Below are 9,015 nucleotides of genomic sequence, written 5' to 3'. Positions count from 1 at the left end.
ATGGAAAAGGAGAAACAGCAACCAATACCACAGAAATACAATAAAAAGTAAGTAAATATTATGAACAATTATACACTAACAAATTCGCCAACCTAGAAGAAATGGACAAGTTTCTAGAAACATACAGCCCACCACAATTGAATCAAGAAATAGTAGATAATTTGAAAAGACCAATCACTAGAAGTGAAATAGAACTTGTAATAATAATTTTATAAACTCCCTACAGGGGCTTCCCTGTTGGTGCAGTGGTTGAGAGTCTGCCTGACAATGCAGGGGACACGGGTTCGTGTCCCAGTCCGGGAGGATCCCACATGCCGCAGAGTGGCTAGGCCCATGAGCCATGGCCACTGAGCCTGCGCGTCTGGAGCCTGTGCTCTGCAACGGGAGAGGCCACAACAGTGAGAGGCCCACGTACAGAAAAAAAAACAACTCCCTGCAAAAGTCCAGAACCAGATGGCTTCACAGGTGAATTCTACCAAACATATAAAGAAGAACTTACACTGATCCTTCTTAAACTCTTCCAAAAGATTGAGGAGGAGGGAACACCCCCAAAGACATTCTATGAAGCCACCATCACCCTGATACCAAAACCAGACAAAGATGCCACCAAAAAAGAAAATTACAGATTAATAACTTTGATGAATATAGATGCAAAGATTCTTGACAAAATATTAGCAAACCGAATCCAACAACACATAAAAAAGGTTATATACCACAAGCAACTTGGATTCATCCCAGGGTCACAAGGATAGTTCAACATACAGAAATCAATGAATGTGATACACCACATTCAACAAAAGACAAAAACCACATGATCACCTCAACAGATGCAGAAAAAGCATTTGATAAAATTCAACATCCATTCATGATAAAAACTCTTACTGAAGTGGGTACAGAGGGAATATATCTCAACATAATAAAAGCTATTTATGACAAACCCACAGCCAATATAATAATCAATGGTAAAAAGATGAAAGCATTCCTGCTAAAATCTGGAACAAGAAAAGGATGCCCTGTCTCACCACTTCTATTCAATACAGTATTGGAAATCCTAGCCACAGCAATAAGACAAAAGAAAAAAAAAGAAATAAAAGTATTCATATAGGAAGGGAAGGGGTTAAATTGTCATTACATGTAGATGACATGATAGTACATATAGAAAACCTTAAAGACTCAACACAAAACCTACTATAACTATAAATTCAGCAAGGTAGCAGGATACAGGATTAACATACAGAAATTGGTTGCATTTCCTTACACTAACAATGAAGTATTAGATAGGGAATGTAAACAAACAAACAAACAAAACAAACGGTACCTTTTAAAATCACACCAAAACAAAATAAAACAAAACTTAGCAATAAACCTGACCAAGGAGGTTAAAGACTTACATGCTAAGAACTATAAAACATTGATAAAGAAAACTGAAGGTGATTCAAAGAAATGGAAAGACATCCCATGCTCTTAGATTGAAATAATTAATGTCATTTAAATGGCCATACTACCCAAAGCAACCTATAGATTTAATGTGATCCCTATCAAATTACCCATGACATTTTTCACAGAACTAGAACAAATAATCCTAAAATTTATGTGCAACCATAAAAGACCCAGAATTGCCAAAGCAATCCTGAGGAAAAGGAACAACGCTGGAGTCATAACCCTCCCAGACTGCAGACAATTCTACAAAGCTACAGTAATCAAAATGGCATGGTATTGGCACAAAAACAGACATGGATCAACAGAACCGATAGAAAGCCCAGAAATAAACCCACACACCTACAATTAATCTTCTACAAAGGAGGCAAGAATATACAATGGGGAAAAGACAGTCTCTTCGGCAAGAGGTATTGGGAAAGCTGGACAGCCACAGGTAAATAAATGAAGTTAGAACACACCCTCACATCATACACAAAAATAAACTCAAAATGGCTTAAAGACTTAAATGTAAGACATGACACCATAAAACTCCTAGAAGAGAACATAGACAAAACATTCTCTGGCATAAATCATACTTATGTTTTCTCAGGTCAGTCTCCTGAGACCTAATCAAACTTACAAGTTTTTGCACAGCAAAAGAAACCATAAACAAAATGAAAACAACCTATGGAATGGGAGAAAATATTTGCAGATGATGCGACCAACAAGGGCTTAATTTCCAAACTATATTGTACAAACAGCTCATCCAACTCAGCAACAAAAAACCCACCCAATCAAAAAATGGGCAGAAAACCTAAATAGACATTTCTCCAAAGGTGACATACAGATGGCCAACAGTCATATGAAAAGATGCTCAGCATCACTTACTATTAGAGAAATGCAAATCAAAACAATCGCATACAATGAGGTATCACCTCACACTGGTCAGGATGGCCATCATTAAGAAGTCTACAAATAACAAATGCCGGAGAGGGTGTGGAAAAAAGGGAACCCTCCTACACTGTTGGTGGGAATGTAAGTTAGTGCAGCCACTATGGAAAACAGTATGGAGGTTCCTCAAAAAACTAAAAATAGAGTTACCATATGATCCTGCAATCCCACTCCTGGGCATATATCTGGACAAAACTGTAATTCAAAAAGATACATGCAGCCCTAGGTTCATAGCAGCACTATTCACAATAGCCAAGACATGGAAACAACCTAAACGTCCATCAACAGATGAATGGATAAAGAAGATATGGTGGAGCTTCCCTGGTGACACAGTAGTTAAGAATCTGCCTGCCAATACAGGGGACACGGGTTTGATACCTGGTCCGGGAAGATCCCACATGCTGTGGAGCAACTAAGCCAGTGCACCACAACCACTGAGCCTGCACTCTAGAACCCACAAGCCACAACTACTGAACCCACATGCCACAACTACTGAAGCCCCACGTGCCTAGAGCCTGTGCTCCACAAGAGAAGCCACTGCAATGAGAAGCCCGTGCACCACAACAAAGAGTAGCCCCCACTCGCCGCAACTAGAGAAAGCCCACATGCAGCAACGAAGACTCAACACAACCAAAAATAAATAAAATAAATAAAATTTGAAAAATTTGTATAGAAACACAAAAAACCCCAAGTAACCAAAAAGATCTTAAGTAAGAAGAACAGATCGGGAGGAATCACACTCCCTGACTTCTAACTATACTACAAAGCTAAAGAAATCAAAATAGCATGGTACTGGCACAAAAACAGACACACAGATCAATAGAACAGAATAGAGATCCCAGAAGTAAAACCACACACTTATGGTCAATTAATCTATGACAAAAGAGGCAATATACACAATGGAGGAAAGACAGTCTCTTCAACAAGTGGTGCTGGGAAAACTGGACAGCTGCATGGAAAAGAATGTAATTAGAATAGTCTCTAATACCATACACAAAAATAAATTCAAAATGAATTAAAGACCTAAATGTAAGACTGGATACCATAAAAATGCTAGAGGAAAACATAGGCAGAACACTCTTTGACATAAATTATACCAATATTTTTTTGGATTCATTTTCGATAGCAAAGGATATAAAAGCAAAAATAAACAAATGGTAACTAATTAAATTCAAAAGCATTTGCACAACAAAGGAAACTATTGACAAAATGAAAAGACAACCTGCTGAATGGGAGAAAATATTTGCAAACGATATGACCCAAAAGGGGTTAATATCCAACATATATAAACAGCTCATACAACTCAACATCAAAAAAAAATCAAACCCAATTAAAAAATGGGCAGAAAAACTAAACAGATATTTTTCCAAAGAGGAAATGCAGATGGCCAACAGGCAAATGAAAAGATGTTCAATATTGCTAATCATCAGGGAAATGCAAATCAAAACCACAATGAGTTATCACCTCACACTTGTCAGAATGGCTATCATAAAAACAAAACAAAACTAAAACCCACACAAATAACAAATGCTGGCGAGGATGTGGAGAAAAGGGAACTGTTCTATGCTGTTGGTGGGAATGTAAATTAGTGCAGCCACTGTGGGAAACAGAATGGAGGTTTCTCAAAAAACTGAAAATAGAACTACCATATGATCCAGCAATTCCATTCCTGGATATATATAACCCCCAAAAAACAAAAACACTAAGTTCAAAAAGATACATGTACCCCAATGTTGATAGTTCCACTATTTACAATTGCCAAGATATGGAAGCAGCCTAAGTGCCCATCAATTGATGAACGGATAAAGAAAGAAGATGTGATTGATATGTATACAATGGAATACTACTCAGCCATAAAAAAGAATAAAATTTTGCCATTTGCAGCAACATGGATGGACTTGGAGGGCATTTTGCTAAGTGAAATAAGTCACGGAAAAAGACAAATACTGTATGATATCGCTTATATGTGGAACCTAAAAAAATACAACAAACTAATGAATATAACAAAAAAGCAGCAGACTCACAGATACAGAGAACAAATTAGTGATCACCAGTGGGCAGAGGGAAGCAGTAGGGACAGTATAGGGGTGGAAGACTAAGAGGTACAAAGCATTTGATATAAAATAAGCCACAGGATATGCATACACCCCACTGCGAATATAGCCAATGTTTTACAATAACTATAAATGGAGTATAAACTTTAAAAATTGTGAATCACTATATTGTACACCCGTAGCATATAATATTGCACATATACTATACTTCAATTAAAAATGAGTAAGTTCCAGGGACTTTCCTGGTGGCACAGTGGTTAAGAATCCACCTACCAATGCAGGGACACGGGTTCGAGTCCTGGTCTGGGAAGATCCCACATGCCACAGAGCAGCTAAGCCCATGTGCCACAACTACAGAACCTGTGCTCTAGAGTCCATGAGCCACAACTACTGAGCCTGCATGCCACAACTACTGAAGCCCATGCACCTAGAGCCCATGCTCTGCAACAAGAGAAGCCACCACAATGAGAAGCATGGCACTGCAATGAAGAGTAGCAGCGAAAAATAAATAAATTTATTTTTAAAAAACCGAGTAAGTTCTAGAGATTTGCTATAAAACATAGTGCCTATAGTTAACAATACTGTATTATACATTTAAAATTTTGTTGAGGGTAGGGACTTCCCTGGTGGTCCAGCGGTTAAGACTCTGCCCTCCCAACGCAGGGGGCCCAGGTTCAACCCCTGGTCAGGGAACTAGATCCTGCATGCCCCCGCATGCCGCATAAGACCCACTGCAGCCAAATAGATAAATAAAATTTTGTTGAGGGAAGATCTATGTGAACTGTTCTTACCACAATAAAAAATAAATAGATAAAAGATGTGTCTAAGGGAAAAAAACCCAAAGAAACAAAATGACAGGACAACTCTGTAACACAAACATAATGAAAACATAATTCAGAAGAGAAGCACTCAAGGTAAAAAGTTTCCACCATTTCTTCAAACAACATACAACATAATTTATAAAGATCTAAAATATAAAGTAAACATAGTGATCTGAATTGAAATGGGATATTGCAAAACTAGGGAAATTAGTGACCAAGAGCACACTAATACAGCTTTAATATTAGAAATAGGGACATGGTTGATAGTTAAAGGGCTACCAAGTTTAAAAGGCTAGAGATAAATGCATTGACTATAGAAGAAAACGTCCAAAGAATTTAGAGAAAACAATAGCTATCGAAGAGAAAGGTACAGGAAGACAAGGATAATTTATTTCTTCAAAATAGAGAGCATAAACAGAAAATGTTAGGGAAGAAAATCCTTGTCATTAATGACTAAATGTGTAAATACAAATTAAATTTTTGAAAAGAAAATAATCAACACTGTGATACACTTCTATGAAGGTCTCCAACTTTTGGAAGGATTTCTTTTCCTTTGGATTCTGCAGAAACAAAATGTATTAAGAAAGAAAACAGGGACTTCCCTGGTGGCCCAGTGGTTAAGATTCCACACTCCCAATGCAGGGGGCCTGGGTTGGATCCCTGGTCCCGGAACTAGATCCCACATGCCACAACTAAAGATCCCGCCTGCTGCAAATAAAGATCCTGCACGCTGCAACTAAGACCTGGCCCAGACAAATAAATAAATAATTTTAAAAAGAAGGAAAACAACCTGTAACGTGCTTTCCTAAGATTCCTCCAGAAATATTTAATGCCAGAAGACATGGAAGCAATTCCTACAGCACTAAAAGGAATGACTAAAGAGCATTATGCCTAGTCGAAATATTATTTGGGCAAACAAAGTTAAATCAAGGAATCCAGCATCCATGAAGTCATAGGAATATTCAACACTGCAGGGCCTGGGATATGGAAATGAGCTCAACCGAGGAGATATTTACAACTGCCGTCAAGAGCCAATATTTTATTTCTTGACAATATAGATTCTACATAAGCAATGTGAAGGAGGCAAAGGAAAAACATGACACATCTTTCATAGCCAGAAGTGAATCCATACTATAATGTTTAATCAAGAAAATACATAGTTTGATATGTAATCGTTCCACAATGTATACATGTATCAAATCATCACGCTGTACACCTTAAAGATATATATTTTTGTCAGTTATGCCTCAATAAAGCTAGAAAAAACAAAGTTCAATGAACTTAATAAATTTTCTATTCGATAGTAGAAGGGAATTTTAAGGACCAAACTGTTCATCATTTTTTTAAAAAGATCTGTCATATAATGTCTTCACTTTAGTTTACTTCTAAACTTGAACACTCTAGTAACAATTTTTACTTAGAAGTCACCTAATTGATGTTTAGGAGACCAATTAAATATTAACTGTAGTTACATTTTGAAGGTGTGATTTGGAAGGGTTGTGGGTTTTTTTTTGACATAGCTTTATTTCCAGACATTTTAAATAGTGAGCCTGTTTAATGCAGCTCTACCTCAAAAAAATAACCAACCCGGGCTTCCCTGGTGGCGCAGTGGTGGGGGTCGGCCTGCCGATGCAGGGGACGTGGGTTTGTGCCCCGGTCCAGGAGGATCCCGCGTGCTGTGGAGCGGCTGGGCCCGTGCGCCATGGCCACTGGGCTTGCGCATCCAGAGCCTGTGCTCCGCAACGGGAGAGGCCGCAGCAGTGGGAGGCCCGTGTACCATCAAAAAAAAAAACAAAAAAAAAACCAACCCAATCAAAAAGTGGGCAGAAGACCTAAACAGACATTTCTCCAAGAAGACATACAGATGCCCCAAAAGCACATGAAAAGATTCTCAACATCACTAATTATCAGAGAAATGCCAATCAAAACCACAATGAAGTACCACCTCACACTGGTCAGAATGGTCATCATGAAAAAATCTACAAACAATAAATGCTGGAGAGGGTGTGGAGAAAAGGGAACCCTCCTGCACTGTTGGTGGGAATGTAAATTGGTGCAGCCACTATGGAGAACAGTATGGATGTTCCTTAAAAAATGAAAAATAGAGCTACCATATGATCCAGCAATCCCACTCCTGGGTGTATATCCAGAGAAAACCATAAGTTGAAAAGATACATGCACCGCAATGTTCACTGTCTCACTGCTTACAATAGCCAAGATATGGAAACAACCTAAATGTCCATCGACAGAGGAATGGATAAAGAAGATGTGGTACATACATACAATGGAATATTACTCAGCCATAAAAAAAGAATGAAATAATACCATTTGCAGCAACATGGATGGACCTAGAGATTTTCATACTAAGTGAAGTAAGTCAGACAGAGAAAGACAAATATCATATGATATCACTCATATGTGCAATCTAATTTAAAAAATGATGTAAATGAACTTACTTACAAAACAGAAACAGACTCAGATTCTGAAAACAAACTTATGGTTACCAAAGGGGAAATGTGGGGGGAGGGATAAATTAGGAGCTTGGGATTAACATACACACACTACTATATATAAGACAGATAACCAACAAGGACCTATTGTATAGCACAAAGAATCCTACCCAACATTCTGTGATAACCTATATGAGAAAAGAATATGAAAAAGAATGAATATATGTATACGTATAACTGAATCACTATGCTATACACCTGAAACTAACACAACACTGTAAATCAACTATACTCCAATAAAACTTTTTTTAAAAGTTTACATTCATGCAAGATGAGTACATTCTAGGGTCTTCCCTGGTGGCGCAGTGGTTAAGAATCCGCCTACCAGTGCAGAGGACACGGGTTCGAGCCCTGGTCCAGGAAGATCCCACATGCCGCGGAGCAACTAAGCCCATGCGCCACAACTACTGAGCCTGCGCTCTAGAGCCTGTGAGCCACAACTACTGAGCCTGCGTGCAGCAACAAAGACCCAATGCAGCCATAAATTAATTAATTTTTTAAACGATAAGTACATTCTAGAGATCTGCTGTACAGTATACTGTTCATAGTCAATACCACATTATGCATTTAAAAATTTAAGTGGGCAGACTTATGTTAAATGTTCCTACCACAAAAAAGAGAGAAGCACAAGGAAGCTTTTGGAAGTGATGAGTGTATTTATTAGCTTTATTGTGGTGGTGGTTTCACAGGTTTCTGTGTCCAAATTCAGACTGTGTACCTTAAATACGTGCAGATTTCTGTGTATCAATTACACCTCAATAAAGATGTTCTTTTTAAAAAAAAAGAGCCCTCCCAAAGTTACCTCTTTATTAAACATGATTGAGGTTTGAAGCTTGGTTTAGAGGACTCAAGTGTCTATGCCCTTAACCAAGGGAGGCCGTAAGAATAGGTGAGGAGGGATATTCTCACATTTTGTTCATCCTCCCACTGCTGTCCCTCTACGGGAAGTAGCTGGTACACAGTGTCAGTTTTTGAGGCAGTGGGTTGTCACTGTCCATACCTCAGTGGCCTTGTGGCCTCACCCATAGGGGAATGGAGTGGACTGACCCGAACAAATTACAAAGGTAAACAATGGACTCTACCCATGAGAACAGCAGAAGTTAGCTCTTAGACAGTGGGGTAGATATAGTTCCCTGACAGGGAAAAGGCAGGTTCTCTAACAGAACTTACTACTTGAAGCTTTTTACATATGAGAGCTTCACTACTCCTGTTAAACTTACTCTCCTGTCTAAATATACTGATGTGAGTTCATTGTACAAA

Source organism: Tursiops truncatus, chromosome 19, assembly GCF_011762595.2.
Source record: "Tursiops truncatus isolate mTurTru1 chromosome 19, mTurTru1.mat.Y, whole genome shotgun sequence".
Classification (NCBI taxonomy): domain Eukaryota; kingdom Metazoa; phylum Chordata; class Mammalia; order Artiodactyla; family Delphinidae; genus Tursiops; species Tursiops truncatus.
The sequence above is the reverse complement of the archived record's forward strand: the minus strand, read 5'-3'. Positions refer to the sequence as shown.